Here is a 22,972-nt window from a genome sequence, read left to right as displayed (position 1 = left end):
AGTGAAAAGTGCCAAACCTTACAAAGTGGGTTTTTGAAATCAATTTAAATCAAATGAGATATTTTGTTTACTTATAAAAAGGGAAAACAAGTCCATTTGCACACAAATTCCCAAAGCAACATCGTGTCTAAGCGTTTGAAGGCCAAAACCGTGAGTTACATACTTGTGGACAGTGTTGGAGGGTGCGCTACACGTTGGAGGTGTGCGCTACGCACCGGGCAGTGCGCTACGCATTGGGTTAGCGTGGCCAGTGTAAAAATACACGAGCGCTACGCATCAGGCTGTGTGCTACGCACTCAGTCCAGCACAAAATTTCTTTATATTCATGTGCCCAAATCGTGTCTAATTGCCTCCAAATCTGCAACTACAACATACATCCTACATATTGCAGACCTCCTATATATTGCAGTCATTGTGTTTTCAAAGCCATGTCAGACACAGATTCAGTTTATGAGCAGGAGAATGACAGTGATTCCACAACAGAGGGAAATGTGCCTCGGAGGTCTCGCAGAGGTGGCAAAGGTGGAAAGCATCTCAGAGAAGAGCCCACTTCTTTAGCTCAATTGCAGGCTTGCCCGCTTGCAATGGATTGTTTTCGCCACCAGTCATGCTATCGCTATTGTGAGCTAATTTCACAAATTCACCATCATCGTGAATTAGCTCGCTTGTTTGTTCTACATTTACATGATGGCCATGTAAACCTTGCTGGAGTTAATTTCATTTTGTCACCAGAGACTATTGCAGAGGCCACCGGGATACCAAATATTGGAGAGCAATGGAATAAATGTCAGCAACTAGAGAAATCCTATTATGAGCCATACATCAAACCTGGGTATATGAGGCACTTGAGTAGAGTTTTTCCTTTCCAGTACCTGAATGATCAGTTTGCACCTTTGATGAAGCTCATCATTCGGTATTTCAGTTGTGAGGGCAGATTCTCCCGTCTTTATGCATACCATGTCCGTTTGTTGATGCATTTTACAAGGGTACATCTGATGAACATTCCATACTTCATGTTTCGCAACATAGAGAGGATGGTTGTATTAGTACAAAGGAAGACCCCAGCACAGCAACATAGGAGTATTTATCATTATGCACTGATCAAGATCGTAGTGGTTCATCAGTGTGCACAGCAGGGTATTACTTGGGAGGATTTCATTTCTCGCGACTTTTTCACAGTGCCACAACCACCTCCTAAGATTGTTCATGATGAGGGAGGGCCTTCACATCAGTTTGACATTCCTGAGACCGAGCATGTCAGCGCTCCAGCATGTGTGACATATCAGCGAGGCCACAGGGCCTTATTTGCAGCTACACGGTGAGTATTATCTCCACATGGTGTGGAAGGGGTCTCGCCTTCTTCTTCAGTACAGGTACAGGTTCAGGACAGAGGCAAGGAGCCAATTTACGAGGAGGGCCATTCCGGTGGTCATGATATTGATGTTGCATTAAGTGATGTGGATAGGAGCTCTCCTAGCTCGAAACAAAAGACCGAGATTGATAGATTGAATGAGAAGTTGCTGAAGGCAGAATGTCGGATCAAATACTTGGAGCAGTGCAATAAACAGTTAGAGGACGAGCACACACTTATAGAGCTGCAACGAATCCGTGAAGACTGTAGTTTGGCCCGTAAAAGACCAGGTGATTTGACACCTGTTGCGTGGAAATTTGTGCTTGAGAAGGTCAACCAACATTTGGAGGGGTTGTTGGCGAAGGCCAATAGAGACAAAGACTTGCTTCGTCACATGAAGAATCATTACTGGGCTCGCATGCATGTTTGCAAAGCAAAAATGAAGATTTTGCAAAGGAGGTTGAGCAAAGCACTAAAACGGCGAAAAAGGCTAAATCCGCTTCGAGTTTTGGCCGAGGCTTCATTGGCTGAGCATGACACATGATGGAGGGTCTTCGCTCCGAATTTGAGCAAATTCAGAGAAAATTTTGTCATTTTGGAATTTTTGGTCTCAAAAAACAATTTTTTCCGCTCAATGGGTAGCGCGCCCGCGCGCTCGCTTTTGATTGGGGCACTTGCTGGAGAAAAACCTTATATTTTTGGGTTTGTCATGATGAAATATACATGCTCAGTTATTGCCAAGGATCAAATTCTGGATGATCAAAAGGCCTAAAAACACCATGAAAACCACCTTGCTACCACCTTTTGCAACAACAGGAAGTACTTCTGGGAGAATGCAGTTTCGGGGGGGGGGGGGGGGGGGGCGAATGAGCTCCAAATTGGAAAATTCCACTTGGGTTGGAAAATAGACATCCAGGGATTTCCAATGAGCTATCATGAGCCCAATTTGGATGTCAGGAAGTGCCCCAAAAACAGGCTGAAAGGTGCGCTACGCATTGGGATCAGGGCGCTACGCATTGGGGTTTTTGGTCCAGTTTTCATCCTCCAGCTCAGGAATTCGGCCAGTTTTCACCAATTTCACTCCTTGATGTAATTTTTGACCCAACATGATGTAATTTGATGTATGTAAGGTAACATGGCACCTATCTACCTTCTTCTAGATGATTCATTCACAAATTAGCAAACAATTAATGTAATGAATCAGTTTCCTTCTTTTTAGAGGCAGGTTGTTTTGGTCACCTAGATTCCTGCTCCATGTTTAGGATTTGTTCAAACTACTCTTAGAAGGAGGATCTCCACCCCTAGAGGTTATGGAATGAGGTTAGCTTGATCTACATATGTAAATTTTCATTCAGTAGCACAGGTTGGACTCTTGGGAAGATTTTGGACACTATTGTACATATTTTTCATATTTTGGCTAAGGGAAGATCAGAGATTTTGCAGCACCTGTTGGGATCCTTGTGGCTTTGTGTGTTGATGGTGTGTTTCTTCTGTAATTGTAAGTTGTTAATGTGTATCATTTTCCTTCTTTCATCTTCTGCAATTAAACAAATGAAGTGTTAAGGTAGAATCCATAGATTGTTATGCTCTGCCTTTAAGTTTGTTTGATTTTCCATGTTTTCGTCAGTTTGAAGAGGATCCATATTCTCTTTTGCCCTCTTCAACTCCTTGTCATTCTGATCTGTCCATAAACCTGATCAAAAGGCATCAAGACTATTTCCTACCTCGCCCCAACTCGATCTCTGCAAAAATCTGACCTCAATCCCCGCACCCAAAATTGGTCTTCCCTTTTCTCCAACAAAAAAACTCAAAAATCTAAATCAAACTTTCCTATCTCTTTACTAGCCTAAAATCAGTATTAAATTTGAGTCATCTCAGCCCTTTTGAAAACCTTTTGCCGAGATAGACCAGGAGAGAGCCCTCTCTTGTCCTCGTAGGGCTAGCTACGAGGCTGAGCTTGGTTTGATGTGGCCTCGAGTTTTGCCTTCCTCAGCCTGAGGCAGATTTGAGCGCTAACTAATTGCTGAAAAAATCCATGCTCAATTTATGAATTTGGAAAGAGAAGGAGTGTTTAAATACACAACTTTCATATACCATCTGTTGTTGTATTATCACCCAGACAGTTTTATATTTCCCATCAGGAAATTGGATTCCAAAGGAGAGAGGAGGTTTGTGATCTTTTGGACCTCTGTCTTCCACAGAATTGGTGAATCCCCTTATACCTACTGTGAATTCATTGACCTATTTATACATCCAGCCTCCACTCTATTGATAGGAGCTCCTCCTCCTAGGCTCTCTGGTGACATAAGGAAGATTTTACAGCTCTCCAAGAACTACAGGATAGGTGACTGGTACTTCTACCAGGATCACACTGAAATCAGGATATATGGCTGTGAGTTGTGCCCTTATAAGCTGCCCAAATATGTGCCCATGAGACTATTTGCACTGGAGTATTTCAGGCAACTTATTAATGCAAATTTAACTCACTTTTGCAATGTGAAGAAAAAAGCTCAACTGAGGATAAGAAACCAATTAGGCCCCTTTATCATTAACAAAAGGGAAGCATGGGAAGATGCTGATAAAATATTAGGGGAAGACCTTAAATTAAAGAAAAGCTTCGGTGGGTGCCATATGACCCAAATAGCTTTATAAGTGACAAAAAAGTAAAAAATCGGCTGTCAACTTACCTACATCATAGGATCCCTCAAGTAGAACAATATGCTCATCAAGATGAGTGGATAGAGGGTACATTAATAGAAGAACTTACTTAGCAAGAAAAGATGGAACAAGCTATGAAAGATTTAGAAAAGACCCTTGACCTGGACTCTTTTGGACAGGTATCTTTCAAGCTGCCTCAGCAAACCGGAGTGGGTACATCTTCTGATGGGACTTCACAGCGACCTATACAAGAGGCCAACACACCAGTTTCAGGTTCTTCAAAGGGCAAGGAAGTGGGAGTTACAGAGTAGCAAGAAATGACTGATCAGTAGGAGAAAATTCCTCCAGTACAAACCAAAGCACTAGAGATACCAGCATTAAAGACTCCTCTAAATGAGGAAAAAGGCAAGAAAAGGGATAGAGAAGAGGCCACACCCATCAGTGGACCTGCAGAACAACTAGGTGCAAAAAGGAAAATACTGAATCCTCTATCTGAAGAGGAAATCATTGAAGAAACAATAGAAAGCCTAAGAGGTGAGAGGGCAACCAGCCCACAGACCTCCCCAGTGATAGACACATCAACTAGCTCACACAGGCAAGAGCTGGAAAGGCAGCATAGTGTGTAAGTTTCATCCACAAGGCCACCAAGCAAGCAAACCTCTGATATCGAAAGAACATTCACAAAGATAAAGGTTAGGAATGATCCATTGAGGCTGCAAATTTATAACCAATATCTTAAGATGGCCCTCACAAAATAGCAAAGATTGATGTCAGCCTATGACATAAAGGAGGGAAAAATGATCATGAGCTATTTCAAGCCCAAATTGTAGCAACCATAATCAATAGCTGACTACATCAGGATAAATCTGGAAGTCTTGGCCAAAGACATTCATCCAATAGACCAGATTGAGCTGCACAAACAAACTGGAGAGATGGTGTATTCCACACTAGCTGACAAAGCAATGCTGGCTCATAAATTGCAAAACTCATTAGAAAACACCTCTGCTCAGCTAGATTTAGAGAAAGCTTCTTCTTTAGCAAAGGACAATAGGATCAAATCCTTGGAGGATATTATCATTGAGTTGGGACATGATCCCAAAGATGCTAAAGGCATAAAAGCACTAATGAGGAGAAAGGAAGAGGACATTTCTGCCCTCAGAAAACAGCTCAAAATGCCTCCTTCTATGCATCCACAAACAGCTGATGTTGTATAGTAGAAGTCCGAAGAGGACATGATGGACCTACTCATGAGGTTGAACAAGAGATTGGGTGAGACAGAGCAGGAATTGGAGAAAGCACTACAAGAAAAATAGGGAGAATCGACCTCCCAGCCACCTGAAGTAGCTTCGAAAGTCACAACTGCCCCTCCCACAGTTATAACAGCAGTGCCTTCCACTGTCCCGGCATCAACAGTAGAAGTCATCACAGGAGCAACATCAATATCAACAACACCAGGCAGTAGCACTACTATGACCACAGAGCAATTAATAAAAGCCATGGAGGAGTTGAAACTCCAAGTATCTGAATTGAAGCAAGTCAAAGAAAAACTGGCAAAGATTGAGCAAAGCTATGATAAATCTAAAATGAATGTGGCAGAGAAGACAAGGGAGGTCAAAGCATTCAAAAATAAGGTAAGAGCCTTAGAAAAGGATCTCTCTCTGCATAAGCCTCTGGCAGGAATCAGAGGAATTTTGTGGACCAACATCATTCGGTCCCTTAGTGATGTATGGAGGTCAATTCAGACCATTTATGAATAGATTGATTTGATAAAAGTAGCCCAAGTAGAAATTCAGAAAACAAGAGCCTTATTGGGGCAAATGCCTGAGCAAGCTAACAGGCTAATACATTTCTTGAATACCAATACCAGTGAAGAACTGGAAGCACTGGATATTAGAGACAGAACAGGTACCATTTTGGACATCAAGAGAGTTCTAACCATGAGAACTCTAATGCAAAACTTGGACAGAAGATGCCAGGACATGTAGGTAGAAATTGATTCTTTCACAGACAAATTTATAGTCCTGCATCATAAAGGTTTGCCTAGTCCTTTGGGAGATAATGATCGTTTGATGAAGCACAAGGACTATGTACATAAATTAAATACATTTGTTGTCAATCAATCTAATGCATCTTCAAGTACTTCAGGAGAAAAAACACTTCCATCTGGCCAGTCCCTTTATGACAGCCTGGAAAATCTATTCTACATAGAGCATGAGGTGAAGCATCTATTCACGATCCCACCTAATTTTTTCAGGTACACAGAGACTGACGAGACTTTAAGGAAGCTACAGAGACATAAAATACCAGGACCAGAGTGGTGGCAAGGCATGTTAGAAAATTTGTAAATTTATCTTTGGTTAAATGCAAAATTGTGCACCATCTGTTATAATGCGCAGAACAGAAATGAATCATGGTCTTGCAGGTCAAAGCGCATCACATCAGAGTTAAGGAAGTCATGCCAAAGCAGAAAAATCAGCATAGAGGGTCAATAGAAGACAACTAGCAACCGACTTGCAGCACCTACCTCCAGTACGCCTCATAAAGATAGATCAACCAGCACAGCATGAATTTATTGCATATATTTATTGTCTCCCTGTTTTTGAGACTGTCTGTCTCCATCCATGTAAAAGAAGCATTAATTGTCAGCAAATATTTATTTTCTATCAGATACTTTGCATAATATCTTGACATTTTTGTATAAATACCCCCCGAGACGAGGTATTTGGGGTTGGTTGATTGGGATGCATTCTTAGACTTTGCTGTAATTCTGAATTTTTGGAATAAAAAGGCTGTTGGAACCATTTTTGTTAAGCTCATTGGATGAAGAATTGATGCTAAGGACCATGCTGCAGAATTCTTGAATCGTTTTATGGATCAATAAGTCCCTTCTAACTTGTGTCTTACAATTTCTGTGTTTACTATATCATATATGTTTCATGATCTAAATAATAGAGAAAAAGAATAACTTAGAATTTGCTGGTTTGCACTCTGTTTTCAATCTCTATTGTTATTAATGTTTTCTTTAGAATGATCATAAATAGTGAATTCTTTCCCCTGGTTCTTTCATCTTGAAATTAGCTAGGGAATTCTTAATTGCTCCTTGGAAGTAATCATCCATTTTCCCTTTGTCAACATGATGAAGGACTCTTAATTTCCCTTCACCCATTGACTCCATTCTATCATATTTCAGCCTATAAATTGTTCCATATTTGAGTACCTTGCTCTGTGATAAATTCTCTAATAAGAAACCTAACCCAGGAAGCCATCCTTCTTTGACTCCATCATGCCCAATGGACTAAAATGCTTCAGCTTTACCTCACTGTTCTATTGAGTCCCCATCCTTCCAACCAAACTCTAAACAAAACATTTTCACTTCTTAACTAGCCTAATATACCTCAAACATAGCTAAATCATAAAGAGAGAGCCCTCTCTGGATGCAGATTGGCTAGAACCTGTATCTAAAAGATTGGTCTGTGGTTACCACGGCCATATTCCCTTTCTTAGAACTTTTGGGAACAACCTGAGTGATAACAATAACCACATGCATGTACCATGCATGAAAAAACCAATAAGGAGATAGTACATGCAACCTATTACCTGTAAAGAAATCCATCTGTAGTTTCTAATCCAATTGTCTCCTTGTGCTTCCCTTGGTTTCCTTTGCCTTTTTTCTCCAAATCTAAGTGAATACTAGAGTGTGCCAAGAATGCTCCAAGAATTCTCTACATGTCCAAGAGTATGCAAGAATGAGAGGATGAATGAGAGAGCCAAAAAATGATTTTTCAAAAGTTAGGAATTGTTTCTTTGAAGCCTTTTTATCATTGATTTCTTTATTTTCTTCATTTTTCATCTAATTTCCCTTGCATGCAAATTTGTGTCTCTTCACCTTCCTTTTCTACTGTTTTCCTTTATTTTCATAAATAAAATGCCAATTATTGCCTCTTTCCCTTTGCGAATTCCTTTGTCAATTTCCATAACCATTATTTAATCACAATCGATGCCCACTATAATACTTTTTCCAACATTAAGCTTGGAATACATGTCCCATGACCTTGGTCTTATTTTATTTACATAGAAAATCAACCAGGGGTTGTTACAAACCCCTCCCCCTTGGGGGAACACCATCCTCAGTGTTCAATGATGCTCATGACCAGAAAAACATGTTTCCCATGGAGCTTTATAACCCAACTCAATGCAACATTTACATCATACCAAATTGCTTAAACCATGAACACCATACTGCTTATTGGAGCTTTAATACACAACTCATTGTATTATATATAATACACATACATAAAAATAAACCAAAACACATAAATCAAACCCATATGTTCAACCAAAAAATAAGGAAGGATACAAATCTTGCATCTGATCATCCATCTCCACTGTAGCTTCATCGAGCCCAAAGTGCTTCCACTGCACTTTAACTTGCTCAATTTCTTGGTTTCGAAACATTATTTGTTTCCATTGCAAAATGCAATAAGGTTTTGGCTGGAATTATCCCTTTGGTTCCACCTATAATATAGACCAATCAATCACGTGATCAACATCCTGCACATATCCCTAAAGCAATGAAACATGGAAAACATCATGTAATTTTACTATCAGCAATAGTGCAAGTCTGTAGGCCACTAGTCTGATCCTCTCAAGGATCTCAAAAGACCCACAATACTGAGGTGCTAGCTTGGCACATGATCCAAGCCTCAAGGAGGTCCTCTTGGGATTGATTAGAAATTTCCCATGCTCCCCAACCTGAAACTCAGTGAATTCTCTATGCTAATTTTCATAACTCTCTCGCTGTCTTGTGGTACCTTTAAATTCCTCCTAATAACCTGCATTTCCTATTCCATCTCTGCCAACATATCTGATTTAATCAACACCCTATTCACTAGATCACTCCAGCTTATGGGAGTTTTACAACTCTACCCATAAAGTGCCCCAAATGGACTCATCCTCAAGGATTCCTAATACCCATTTTTATATTCAAACTATACCATTGGAAGATACTCCTCCCACTTCTGTTGCTGATACATGATGTACATACTCAAAATGTCCTCAAGAATATTTTTGACCCTCTCTGTCTATCCATCTTTCTACGAATGGTATGTTGTACTAAAAGCGAACTTTTTCCCCAAGCCTCCAAACAAATCCTTCCAAAACTTGGAAGTGAGTTTACCATCTCTATTTCATATGATCTTCTTGGAAACGCCATGCAACCTCACTATCTCCCTGATGAAAATTTGAGCTACCTCACTAGCTCAATTAGTAGACTTAACTACAATGAAGTGATCTACCTCACTTAACCTGTCAACCACAACCATGATGGAATCATGCTGCTTGGATGTCCTCAACAAATCTATAATAAAGTCCATGGAAATGACCTCCCATTTCCACTATGGAATCGATATCAGCTATAAAAAACTAGATGGATGCTTACACTATGCCTTTACTTGTTGGCAGTCCAAAGATCTATCAACAAACTTATCCACCTCTTTCTTCAAGTTCAAATAATGATAAAACTTCTTAATTGTTTTCATTGTCTTATGTTATCCTAGGTGACCTGAATATGACTTGACATGAAACTCCCTCAAGATAAGCTTCTTGAGTTCACTGATATCTAGTACATAAATCTTGTTCCTAAATCTAACCAAGCCATATTTTGTAAGGTGATACTCCTCATCCCTATCACCTTCACCTTGTTGTTGCAACCTGTACATCAGTTGTTGGTACCACTCATCATGTTGTCCTTCTTCCAAGATCTTCTCTTGCAAATATGTCCCATAAGAAATCACATCTGAAATATGATTCACCTCCACTATCCTACTAAGAGCATCTGTAACCTTGTTCTCCTTTCCCTTGATGTATATGATCTCAAAGTCAAACTCACTAAGGGTATACAACCATATAGCTTGCTTGACATTCATATTGGGTTGGTCAAACAAATACCTCAGCTCACTATGATCACTCATCAAGATGTACCTCCTACCAATAAGATAATATCTCCACATATTCAATGAATGAATGATAACTAGCAACTCAAGATCATGAGTCACATAGTTCTACTCATGCTCATTCAACTTCTTTGACTCATAACATGCCATCTAGCCTTCCTTCATTGGGACTCCACCAACTCCTCTCTTGCAAGCATCTATACATACCATGAACTCTTTATTAGGATCTGCAATCTTCAAGATCAGAGCATTTGTAAGCAAATGATTCAACTGCCCAAAACTAGTTACACACTCCTCAGTCCATGCAAACCTATTTCATTTTTGCTGCAAAGATGTAATAGGATAGGAAATCCTTGAGAATTCCTGATGAATCTCTTGTAATAACTTGCTAGTCTCATGAATAATCTGACCTCATCCACATTCGTAGGAGGTAGCTACTCCATGATAGCTTCAATATTTTATGGGTCCACTACTATGTCATTCTTGGAAACCACATGTCCTAAGTAATGAACTACAATCTCAAATAAACTATAGTTGCTAATATTATCACATAATTGATACTATCTCAACAATATTAACACTACTGTGGAGTACTAAAAAGGTATGTTTTTGATGATCATTTCAGTGGCTTTTCAGTAGAACTTTTAAACCTTTTTGCATCATGAACTTGGAAAACGATAAATAATTATAACAAAACATGTGAGATTAATATGCAAGACTTAACCGCTAACAATTGTCATTCCCTCACGCAGGAAGGGGTGAAAACAAGGAGTTTCTATTCCAAAGGAAAGGACAAGGATGAGGTAACCGTTGTCCCTTTGACGGGAGACTGAATGCAAACAAGGCTAAGCAGATCAAAGCAAATTGGCCCTGAAAAGGAGGTGAAGACACCAGCTCGGCGTAGGAGGGAAAACATATGATTAAGGATTAACAGTTCGGCGAATCCCTTAGGATCCTTGATCCTGAGGGATCGCTGCTTTATCTATTTTTATACTTAGACATCTTCGCCATCACCCATATAAAAGGGATAGCATTGTTAGCTTGGGGGGGAGTTGGACATAATTATGCTTTTATGTAATTTCTATTAAGATCAAAACTTTGATCATCGAGTCTCGATAAGAACTGGTTTATTGTAATTTTGTTTCATGCATTAATACAAACTTGGTGATTATTTCATCTCTGTGTCTGGATTAACCTCAAGCGGTGTACCCTTGGAGGCTAAGGGCCCGGCCCTGGAGGACACTTGCTCCTGTATTATTACGATTTGATTTCTGCGTGGTTTGCTTATCGTCGTTATTTGGTAATCTGATATGCTTTATAAGTTCGCATCACATGCTCTGTTAAGTTTAATTCATTAAGATTTCTACGGAAAAAACTATTGTATTAACTTTGCATCATATTATTGTTCCCTTCAGAGTTGATTGAATATTATTAGTCTTAACTGAATACTGTTACTATCTTATTACAGAATTTTTGTGTTGTACATTCATGTTACAGGATTCATCTTGAAAGTTGTGTTCTTTACGATTGTTGGATTCAGAGGCAATGCTGTTCCATTTTGAAATGTAGTCGTATTCCTTTTAATTGGGACTGATGCTTAGATCAGATTACTAGTTACGTGTGTTGTGTGTGTATATGGTTTCCAAGCGTTGTTCCATAACTTATCAGTAATTAGTGTTGTTCCATTAGTGTGTGCTATTTGATCTGCCTTAAGAGTGAAAGATTGCTGTTTGATTACGATTAATGCATTTGAGTTAGTAGATTAAGTTTGATTACTACTTGTGAGACTTAGTCGTTTAGCTGCTGTTCCATTTAAGAATTGTTGTTCCATTACAGACTTGCTGTTCGATTTCTTATTTTCCGTTCCATTTTCTTATCTGCTGTTCCATTTACTATCATTTGTTGTTTTGGTGTGGGAGACGATCTAAGGCTGTAGTGAGCCTCAACATTCACTGTCTGGTTCCCAGATCTGTGGTCTGTTCTCTAATTTCCTTTCCATCAGTTTCCAAAGGGATGGGTTATCACTACCTAACCCTTGACTGATAAGTTGCCTAGTTTTCTGAGTGTGTGATTTACTCTTTTGAAGTAGCTTAGTTGTAGACAAGCATCTGTTTACTCTTGTATTTCTGAACGTTGTACTACTAGCATTACTCTGACAAATGATAGCCTCAGACTGAGACACTCTTTGAAATAACAAAACGCTCCTGGATTGACATATTAATGTCAGGTAATTAGAGGTGAAAGAGACCTTTTTTATAGCTCTATATTTTGGCGCCGTTGCCGGGGAAAGAGTGTAGCCATTTCTCCTTTTTTGCAGAGTAGTGTACGAACCTGCTAGGGAAGAGTTGGATCTTAAAAACTGAAGGTAAGAACCTACGTACGGAGCATGTAAAAGCCCTGCTCCTCTGTTCGCTTTCCTAACAGATTTGTTGTTGCTTTGTTTGAATAGAATTTAGTAGTTCATTTGAGTGCATGATTAAGCAGAAAAAACCAGAAAAAAATACCAAACCTCCACCCAAGCCTAAAAAAGCTAAGGGGTCGGTGACCCTTGGCCGAACGACCTTCATAGACGAAATCTACAAGAAAGTAGAATCTCAGCCATCAGTAGGACCCAGGAAAATCATTTCTAAACAGCCTACTAGTTCCCTTCAGGCCATAGGATCACCATCTGTAGCCTTTGCTGAGGTGCATAGTCAAACTGAAGAACAGGACTTCCAAGAAATTGAAAATTCTACTCCAGAACTATTGCAAGAAGGGAATTTCAGCAATCTTTGTGAAGGAGAAGGAGAAACAGGGGAAACCGAGGAACCAAAATCTCCTATTGGAACAAATCAGCCATTAAATAGCTCAGACAAGGGGAGTGCTGCAAAAATCATTGTTGAAGGAACCCAATCTCCTCAGACATCAGGCATTCTCATTATCCCAGATAGAGGAAGTGATATTAAAACTATTCCTGTCAAAGCCATTCCCTCTCAACCTAGGAATACCCTCCTAGATATCCCAGAAGGTTATTGGCATATATTCGACCCTATGGCCCAAAATCAGCCAAACACTCAAACCTCTACATTACAATACCCTATAGTGGATTCTGCAGCAAATGCGCCTATGAAAGCGATCCCTCTTCAGCATATCCCTACATTTCACGGTCTCACATCGGAAGACCTGGATGCATTTTTATTTGAATTTGATGTGTTGTGCAGGGGATATGATTATACCACCAACCCCCAGAAACTGAAATTATTTCCCTCTACATTAAAAGGGGCTGCTTTAAGATGGTTCATGGGATTAGGTGGTGGGGTTATAAATAACTGGGATCAAATGAAAGAATCTTTCCTAAAAAAATATCAGGATTATTGTAGGTCTAGAGAATTGAAGGACGAAATATTCCAAATGACAGCTAGACCGAATGAAACATTAGAGGAGTATGTGGAACCTTTCTAGTACAATCTACAAAGATCTCCTTATGCATCACTACCTTTAACTGATAATGTGTTAAAAACTGCATTGATAAGGGGCATGAAGGAACAATGGATCGAAACATTAAACATCATGGAAAAAGGGGATATTTATCAAGAGAATTTTGCTGACATTATTGATTTATGTATCAGGAGCTCGAGAGGTAGCACAAGAGTAAAACCGTCAGAACATGATCAGTTTGTAAGAGATAATAAAATTTCAACAGAAGGATTAACACAGGTAGAAATTGGAAATTTATTGGAAAATTTTAAAACGGATATCCTGGGGACACTAACTACACAACTTGATATTATGCACGCTAAACAGAAGCAAATGGAGGCAAAACAGAATTTGGCGATCTTCTGTCCCCGATGCAGGAAAAAGCATAGTCACAAGGAATTTCCACTGGATATAGTCCAAACATGTGCCATTTGTACAAAAGATCACATTACGGAGAGCTGCCCCTCACTTTCTGGATTGAAAGCGGTATATAAGGAAGCGGAAGAAGAAACAGAATTGGTGTACTTGATCAACCAGCGCCGTCAGTGGAAGCCGAGACAATCTGGTATGTTTTCAGACCCAACTTCTTCTTTTCAGCTCCCACAATATAATGCTCAACAATATAATATGTGGCAAAGTCAATCCCAACCTTCGTTTCCAAACTGGTCACCACAGTCGTTTCCTTCTTCAAACTCATGGCTGAATCAGGCAAGCCAATCTGGTTGGCCGAATTTCCCTTACACTCCACCATATTGGCAAAGTAGCCCATACCCTCCACAATGGACTCCCCCTACTTCACAAAGTTCAGCCTGACAGACAAATTGGCAGAGACCGATGCATCAGCCAATAGGAACTATTCCGCTCCCTCAACCTACACTGCTAGCCTTACAACAAAATCCCCAGTCTAATCTGAGACCACAACTCCCAACCCAACCCAACCCCAATCCAAATAACAGACCGCTCCAATCTCTCCAAATTATAGAATCACCAGAAATAGGACCCGACCTGAGGGAGTGTAATGATCTTCAGTTAAGATTTGGACGTATTATTGAAACTAAGGGAGATAAAATAGTTCATATTGAGAATTAGTTACCAAGAGAACATATGTTGCAACAAGAGGATGTGAATAAGCAACAGACTCATAATCAAGCAACCACATCCTCTCCTCCGTTCCCAGAATGATTAGTCATACCTCGACCTTTACAATATCCTGATTTTGACATTCTGGGAGAATTACAAAATCTGTACATAAAAATTCCTTCCTCCAAGCCATTCAAGACATTCCCATATACGCAAAAACTATCAAAGAATTGTGCATAAAGAAACCAAGGAGGAATATAACAAATAATCCAAGAGTCCAAGTAGTCGACACTTTATCTGATTTACTATCAGGGAAAGAAACACCCATTAAATATGAAGACCTAGGAAATCCAATTGTAACTGTTCAAATTTATGCTCAGACCTTGTCTAATGCCTTGGTTGATCTAGGAGCTGCAATTAATATTTTAACAACCACTACTTGCCAAAAGCTCGGCATTACATCTGTAGAACCCACCTCTACTTTGCTAGAATTGGCTGACCGATCTGTGGTTAGGCCGAAGGGTACTCTACATGATGTCATGGTCTCTGTTGATTCCTGGGAATACCCAACCGATTTCCTGATAATCAATCCAAAAACCTGACTTGATGGACACCCGCTCATTTTAGGTAGACCTTGGCTTGCCACTGCCGATGCTTACATTAGCTGTCGGCAAGGAAATATGACCATAACCAAAGGACCAAATATCAAGAATTTAGTTCTATATCCTCTAGTGCAGCCAAGTGTCACAATAATTAAAACTAATAAGCACCCTGTATCATACCTTACTGATAACATTAGATCTCCATTAACTATACAATAGGTACTTGATTTTAAAAACCAAACAGAAGATGATGCCATTAATAATTTTATTAGCCAAACTAGATCTTACACACAGTGTCACATGATAGAAGCAACATTTGATAATGAATTAGAAGAAGATCCTCTGAAAGATACACATGATCAAACAATACCTGTTACTTCTGTTGCAAATAGTAAAATTGTGGAAATTGATCCGGGAAAAATCTTAAACATTAATGCCAACCTCACACCTGAACAAGAAATGAAGCTCATCCAGTTGCTAACAAAATATAAAGAAGCATTTGCATGGGATTACCCTGATATGAGAGGAATTGACCCCTAGTTATGTACACACCACATTTATATAGAAAAGGATGCCAGACCTGTTCATCAACCTCAAAGGAGACTTAATCCTCATCTAAAAGATGTGGTAAAACTTGAACTTCAAAAACTTTTAGATGTCAATTTTATTTATCCTATCTCTGATAGTAAATGGGTCTCCCTGCTTGTGGTGGTACCAAAAAAGAATGGGAAATGGAGAATCTGTGTGGATTACAGGGAGTTAAATAAAGCACCACAAAGAGACCACTTTCCTCTCCCATTCATAGACCAAGTATTAGATACTCTAACAGGAAAGAAATTCTTTTCTTTCCTGGATGGCTTCAGTGGATACAATTAGATTCAGATTGCCCCTGAAGACCAAGAAAAAACTACTTTTACTTGTCCTTGGAGAACATTTGCCTATCGAGTTCTACCTTTTGGCTTATGTAATGCTCCTGCCACATTCCAAAGGGCTATCCTTAGTATTTTTGCAGATTTAATAAATGATGGACTTGAAGTATACATGGATGACTTTACACCATATGGAGATGATTTTGGTCCAGCATTGGACACCCTAGAAAAAGTCCTACAATGCTACATTGCTACCAGGCTTTGCTTAAGCCATGAAAAATGCTATATGATGATGACTGAAGGACTTATCCTAGGACACTATGTTTCAGCAGCTGGGATTTAGGTAGACCCGGCCAAAATCAAAATACTTTTGCTTATTCCCACTCCTACTACTCAAACAGAGGTACGCAGTTTTCTTGGATTTTCTAGTTATTATAGGCGATTTATAGAACATTATTCGCACATTGCTGCACCTCTGTATGCACTAACTAGTAACGTTGATTTTCTTTGGACAGAAAAATGTGAACGTGCTTTCAAAGATCTGAAGAAGCTCGTATCCACAGCCCCAGTCCTTCAAGGACCAAATTGGGATTTGCCATTCCAGATATCATCTGATGCCTCAGACACAGCCATTGGAGCAGTCCTCGGGCAGGAAGAGGATAAAAAACCATATGCTATTTATTACATCAGCAAAAATTTATCCCCTACTAAATTAAATTACACTGTTACTGAAAAATAATTCTTAGCTGTAATACATTCTGTCAATAAGTTTAGACATTACATTACTGGATGTCCTGTTATCTTATATACAGATCATTCTGCCATAAAATATTTAGCAAATAAGCCTGTCACAAACGGCAGAATAACTAGATGGCTGATTCTATTGCAGGAATTTGATATCACAATCAAGGATCGACCTGGCAAAAAAAACCTGGTAGCTGATTTTCTCTCAAGAATGCCAAAGCCAATCGATGCAGTAGCAGTTGAAGATCAATTTCCAGATGAGCATCTGTTTGCTGTTGCTGTTCAAACACCCTGGTATGCTAATGTTGCCAATTACCTTGCAGTAGGTAAACTACCAAAACACCTAACCCCTAATGAGCGCAAATAGATTGTTCAGAAGAGTGCTCGATTCTCGTGGATTGGGGGCTATTTGTTTCACACAGGGGCATACATGCATATCAGGAGATGTGTTCGTGAAGATGAAATCTTTGACATTTTAAAAGTCTGTCATGATGGACCATGTGGTGGACATTTCGCTGAGCGCAGAACTGGACATAAAGTGCTGCAGACAGGGTATTACTAGCCCACGATTTTCAAAGATGCAAAGAAATTTGTCCAAGCCCGTGACAGCTGCCAGCGAGCAGGACGTCCTGGTCAATCTAACGAGATGTCGCTGAAACCACAGTTAGTCATTGAACCATTCGAGAGATGGGCTCTTGATTTCGTTGGACCTATCAACCCATCATCAAATCAGAAAACATATATTTTGGTGGCAACAGAATATGTCACCAAATGGGTTGAAGCAGAAGCATTGCCTAGAGCCACAAAGGACTCTGTCATACAGTTCCTGTTCCATCTATTTGTACGTTATGGTCTTCCAAGAGAAATAATTACAGACGGTGGACCACAATTTGCTGGGAATAGATTAGCTGCAACATTCAACAATTATCACGTCCAACATAAAATCACTACTCCATATCACCCACAGGTGAATGGACAGGTAGAAAGCAGCAATAAAATAATAGAAGCAATTTTAACGAAAACTATTGCATCCCATAGGCGTGATTGGGCTGCCAGATTACCTGAAGCACTCTAGGCTTACAGAACAACATGGAGAAGCACCACTGGTTACTCACCTTATCAATTAGTGTTTGGAAAACAACCCATTTTCCCTATAGAATTCGAAATCCAAACATTACGGACAACATAGGAAGTTGGCTTAGATTTAAGCGAGGCACAGACTAATCGATTACAATAGATCAATGAGTTGGACGAAATTAGGCTCTCTGCACTTCAAAATACTGCCCTGATCCAACAACAGCGAGCTAAATGGCATGATTCTCTAATTAAAAAAAAAGTCTTCCACGAGGGAGATTAGGCTCTGTTGTACGACTCCAGGTTTCAGGACTTCCCTGGCAAACTCTAGACTCGTTGGTTGGGACCATACGAAATCCAGAAGGTACATGATAATGGGACCCTTACTCTAATCACTATTGACGGTTCTGGATATGCCTTCAAGGTAAATGGCCACCGAGTTCGTCTCTATCGCAAACCACTCACTCGGGAGTCCTTCTGCCAGCAGCTACGCCGAGACACTGATATGGAGATTCTGGGAGAGGAAGAGAAGTCTTCCTCACCTGTAATTCATTAAGGAATTCATTTCTTTTTACAGTTTGTACATAAGTTCTTTTCTTTGAGTCATTTTTTGTACATATGTTTGAATTAATGTTTTCCTGTCATTTTTTCTGTTCCTTTTTTTCAAAAGAACAGCATTTTCGATTTTTGCCATTCCTTTTCCAAAGGAATGGCATTTGTGTGTTTTCGTTGTTCCTTTTCTAAAGGAACAACATTCTTGATTTTTTGTTGTTCCTTTTCTAAAGGAACATCATTCTTTATTTTCTGCTGTTCCTTTTCCAAAGGAACAACATCCTTGATTTTGTGTTGTTCCTTTTCCAAAGGAACGACATTTGCCTGTTCTGCTGTTCCTTTTCTAAAGGAACAACATTTCGATTTTTGCTGTTCCTTTTTCAAAAGGAACGACATTTCCGTGTGTTTGTTGTTCCTTTTCCAAAGGAACAACATATTTTTGATTTTGCTGTTCCTTTTCCAAAGGAACCGCATATTTTGATTTTGTTGTTCCTTTTTCAAAAGGAATGGCATCTCTGTGTGTTTGCTGTTCCTTTTCCAAAGGAACAACATATTTTTGTGTTTGCTGTTCCTTCTCCAAAGGAACAACATATTTTTGATTTCACTGTTCCTTTTTCAAAGGAATGGCATTGGAATGTTCTGCTGTTCCTTTTCAAAGGAACAACATTTGCACTTTCTGCTATTTTGAGGTCTCCTATTGGTCCTTTCTCCAAAGAACATCACTTGCATGTTTTTGCTCTCCTTATGAAGAAGCTTGTACCTTTTGCTGATCTAAATTAACGATGCTTATTGCTCCTGTTCTTTCAAGTCTTTTAGAACACAACTATGCATTTATGCAATGGATACAAAATTTCAACATACTGAAATCTGCTAATCATAAATTGCTATCTTTATAAGGCTCTGCATTGGTAAGAGGACAAAAGAAAGAACACATTTATTTATCATCTTTTGCTGTCACTGTTCTACTAATTTTGCTATGATTGTTCATCTTCATCATGACGAACCTTTTTCCTCTTTGATTATTATTCAGGAATAATAACAAAGGGTTTATATCTTCCTATTGAGATGTTAAGACTTCTTCCAACATTCCTACTCTTAAGGAGTGTTGAACCACCCCTTGTGTATAAAAAAGGGAAGGTACTTGAAAAAAGAAAAAAGAAAAAAGTAAACATGACTTATAAAGTTGTCAAATGCAGGATAGGGGGTCTCATCAAGAGCCAGCCTACCATGATCATGAGGACGAACGCGAAGTGGCATTCCAACTATGGCCACCACACCAAGGATATGGTCCAAAAGGTATATCAAATAAACAAACCTTGGAACAGGAGGTCTCATCACGAGCCGGCCTGCCCACTTTTCGCTCCTTTCTCATGAATGGCATTATGGTTAACTAGTTACCAAGCCAGCATAATGGCCTACATTTTGACATTACACTCCCTAACGTATACATAAAGGATCATGGTTCCATGGGTGAAATAAACAACTCTGCCAAGGTTATGGACACCTGTCAGTAGCAGAGCACTGTTAATGGTATCGAAGTCATATTATTTACACCAATAGGTGAGTTATGAATACCCTTTTGTTTCTTACACCTTGGTAATTGATCATATATCATTTCCCAAATTATATATAGCACATGCAAATCTATTATCACCAATCATGGTAGAGTAATTGACAATGACTGCAGGAGATTTAGAAAGTACGACAGATGTCCTCTCCTCTCAGCCTCACATCATATCGCAGTAGCCTCTTACATAATACGCGATCCAACTTTATGCCTCAATTTCGGTAATTTGTTGTTTTTCTAAACATGGCATATCTTCATACGCTGTTCCTTTATGACTCTATTTCAGATCAGGTGCTGCTCCTTTATTTGATGGCTGGGACAGCCTATCACATTACGGGGGGGAGGTTAACCTCATTATTCCCTGGATTACGTGTCAGCTCACTATTCAGGAAAGTTATGTACTAGGGTATGGCACGGCTTAACGACATGCTATTTTTATTTTTGTTACACGAATTGCTGTTCATAAGCCATTTCTGTTGTATACTCTGTTTTTTCCAAACAAGTCTTGTGTCTATTACCCTCTGTATGTTTCAAACAGCACAAACAATTGCTGTTCCATTGAGAATTCACAGTGAAACCATGGGAGGGAGAGCGATCTGAAGGGAACCGCAGGTGTTGACAGTCTCCGCTGTTGCCCGGGAAATCCTGGCAAGAGCAGGGTGGCTGACTTATCTCAACTGCCTGCAGGAGTTTAACGAGATAGTGGCAATTGAATTCCTACAAAATTTGTAGGAGGATTACTCCACAATAAGGGGGAGACAGATAACAGTCACCAATGACGTAATCGCAGAAGTCTCGGGACTACCAGCCACCGGACCTATATGGACGTTAAAAAAGGAGAGATTACAGAAGATTATAGAAATCTTCCAGGACGAAGGCCAGAGCTTGGCAATTAAAAGAAAGGGAATTCTGCCAGCAATGCTAGGAGAGCCCTAGGCAGAATTGGCAAGGACCGTGCAAAGCTACATCACCTGCAAGGGTAGAAAAGATGTGGTAAGACCACGACATCTTAAACTCTTAGCTATTCTAAAATAGAAATGCTCTGTAAATTTACCTGCACTTTTGAATTCGTTGCTTCATGACGTTGCACAAAGCTTAAAAAAGGCACAACATGTAGAGTCAGTTGTTAGTCATCATGGGTTAATTCGACTAATTGTCAGTCATAGCCTCACCCAGCAGCAGAGCAGCTGGGAAGAGCTAATTGCAATGATTGAAGGGGGGTTGACAGCACCATCCCCAAAACGTAAGCATGCCACCAGCACACCTGAGTGTCCAGAAAAACGCAGAGAATTAGCAAAACAGAAACATGACACTAGTACATCCGAGCGTCCAGAAAAATGCAAGGAATCGGCAAAGCATAAGCATGCCACCGGTACACCCGAACAGCCAGAAAAATGCAGGAAATCGGTCCGGTTAGCATGAATACGAGGGAGGCTGGAACAACTCCAGGAAAACACTAGCCAGCTAGTAGAAATTGAAGATGAGCAACCCTCACGGCCAGAAGAAGAGGCTGAGCAATCGAAAGGAGAAGAGAAAGAAGAGGCCGAGCAATCTGGAGAGGAGGCCGAGCAATCCGAAGAAGAAAATGAAACAGAAGCTAAGCAGTCTGAAACAGAAGCTGAGCATTCTGAGACAGAAACCGAACAATCCAAGTAGGAGGAGGAAATGGGATAGTAGGAAGGTGGCCCATCACAGGACCCAGTAGGAGAAGATGAATTCGCCGAAGTCTTGGCCAATATGGGTGAATATGGCCAACCTTCCAGTCCATCAGACTCCATGACAAACCCCGGGAGGAAAATGCACCTGAAAAACCACATGCAAAAGAGGCAGAAGAAGAAAATCTGTCTGTTCATGATGAAGAAAAAATAAGAGATACTGAACCGGAAGAATCCATTCCTAAGACACCAGAAGAAATTCTGGAGGAAGCAGGGGCAGAAAAAGAAGTTGCCCAAGAATCGACAGAACCAGTTAGGGTTCCTACCCCAGAACAGTCAGAGCAGAACAATGAAGAAATACCCCAAAAGGAAGATCCAGGGACTAGTCACGGCCTAGGCCGTAGCAAACAGCCTGCTGTTCTTTCTAACGAACTTTTGGAAATTAAAGAATTGTGAAAGGAACAACAGAGATTATTGAGCATAATAGCCCAACTCCACTAGCAGATTAGGATCCTGAAAGCAAGGCAGAGGGTAAAAAAGACTGCAAGAAAGAAAAAGGTGACCACTCCAGCAAAACCCCGCAAGGCAAAAAGGCGGAGGATCAGAATTCGTCCTGATGTTCAAAACCCTGTTGAAAATCCAGTTGCTGTTCCAAATGATGCTAAAGAACAGATTGTCGTTCCATTTGAAAAGGAACAGCAATAGACTGATATCCACGTTAAAATAGAAATGGATGATATGATGACCCGTGACAAGGAAATTCAGACGGAGGCACCACTCTCGGGGGTGATAAGGGTTTTGAACTCAAAGCAACGCAATAAGAAAGTTTAAGTAAAACTCCCGGCCTCCACTGCTGCATGGAGAAGAGATCCAAAAACAGTAACCTTGCGCAAGGGGTTGAAGCAAGCTCAGCAAGAAGAAAAAAAGCTTAGAGACCAAACGGTCCCTCGCGAAAAGTATGAAGAGCTACAACAGCAACTTAGGAACGTCAATCAATCTGAAAGCCAGGCCTTTGAAGGTTGGCGGAAGGAACAAGAGAAAGTTGCAAAGGTAACTCGTAGGCTAGATATTGTTATCAAGTAGATGGATACCTTGTGTTCTTTATACAATGATGTCTTAGCATGTAGGGCCCCTGCCAAAAATTATGCCCTGTTTTTACTGGAATGGTATTTGCAATTAAAAATAAAAGCTGTTAAAGTAGGTACTCCCATACAAATTAACACTATCAATGACTTTATAGACTGCTGTAAACACTACGGGGTAAAAGTCCAGAGACTGCTGTGCGAGTTCTATTTGCATAACCTTGTACTAGACCAGGAGACTAAGCTGAACCCTGGCCCCTTTGTTGGAGACATCCAATTGCAGGCACTCATCTCATTCAGGGTTAATCAGATTAAATGGCTCAAAGCCTAT

The sequence above is a fragment of the Pinus tabuliformis genome, chromosome 2_2 (genome assembly GCF_031772625.1).
Source record: "Pinus tabuliformis cultivar Carrire ecotype Pingquan chromosome 2_2, CPIR1, whole genome shotgun sequence".
Classification (NCBI taxonomy): Eukaryota; Viridiplantae; Streptophyta; class Pinopsida; order Pinales; family Pinaceae; genus Pinus; species Pinus tabuliformis.
The sequence above is the reverse complement of the archived record's forward strand: the minus strand, read 5'-3'. Positions refer to the sequence as shown.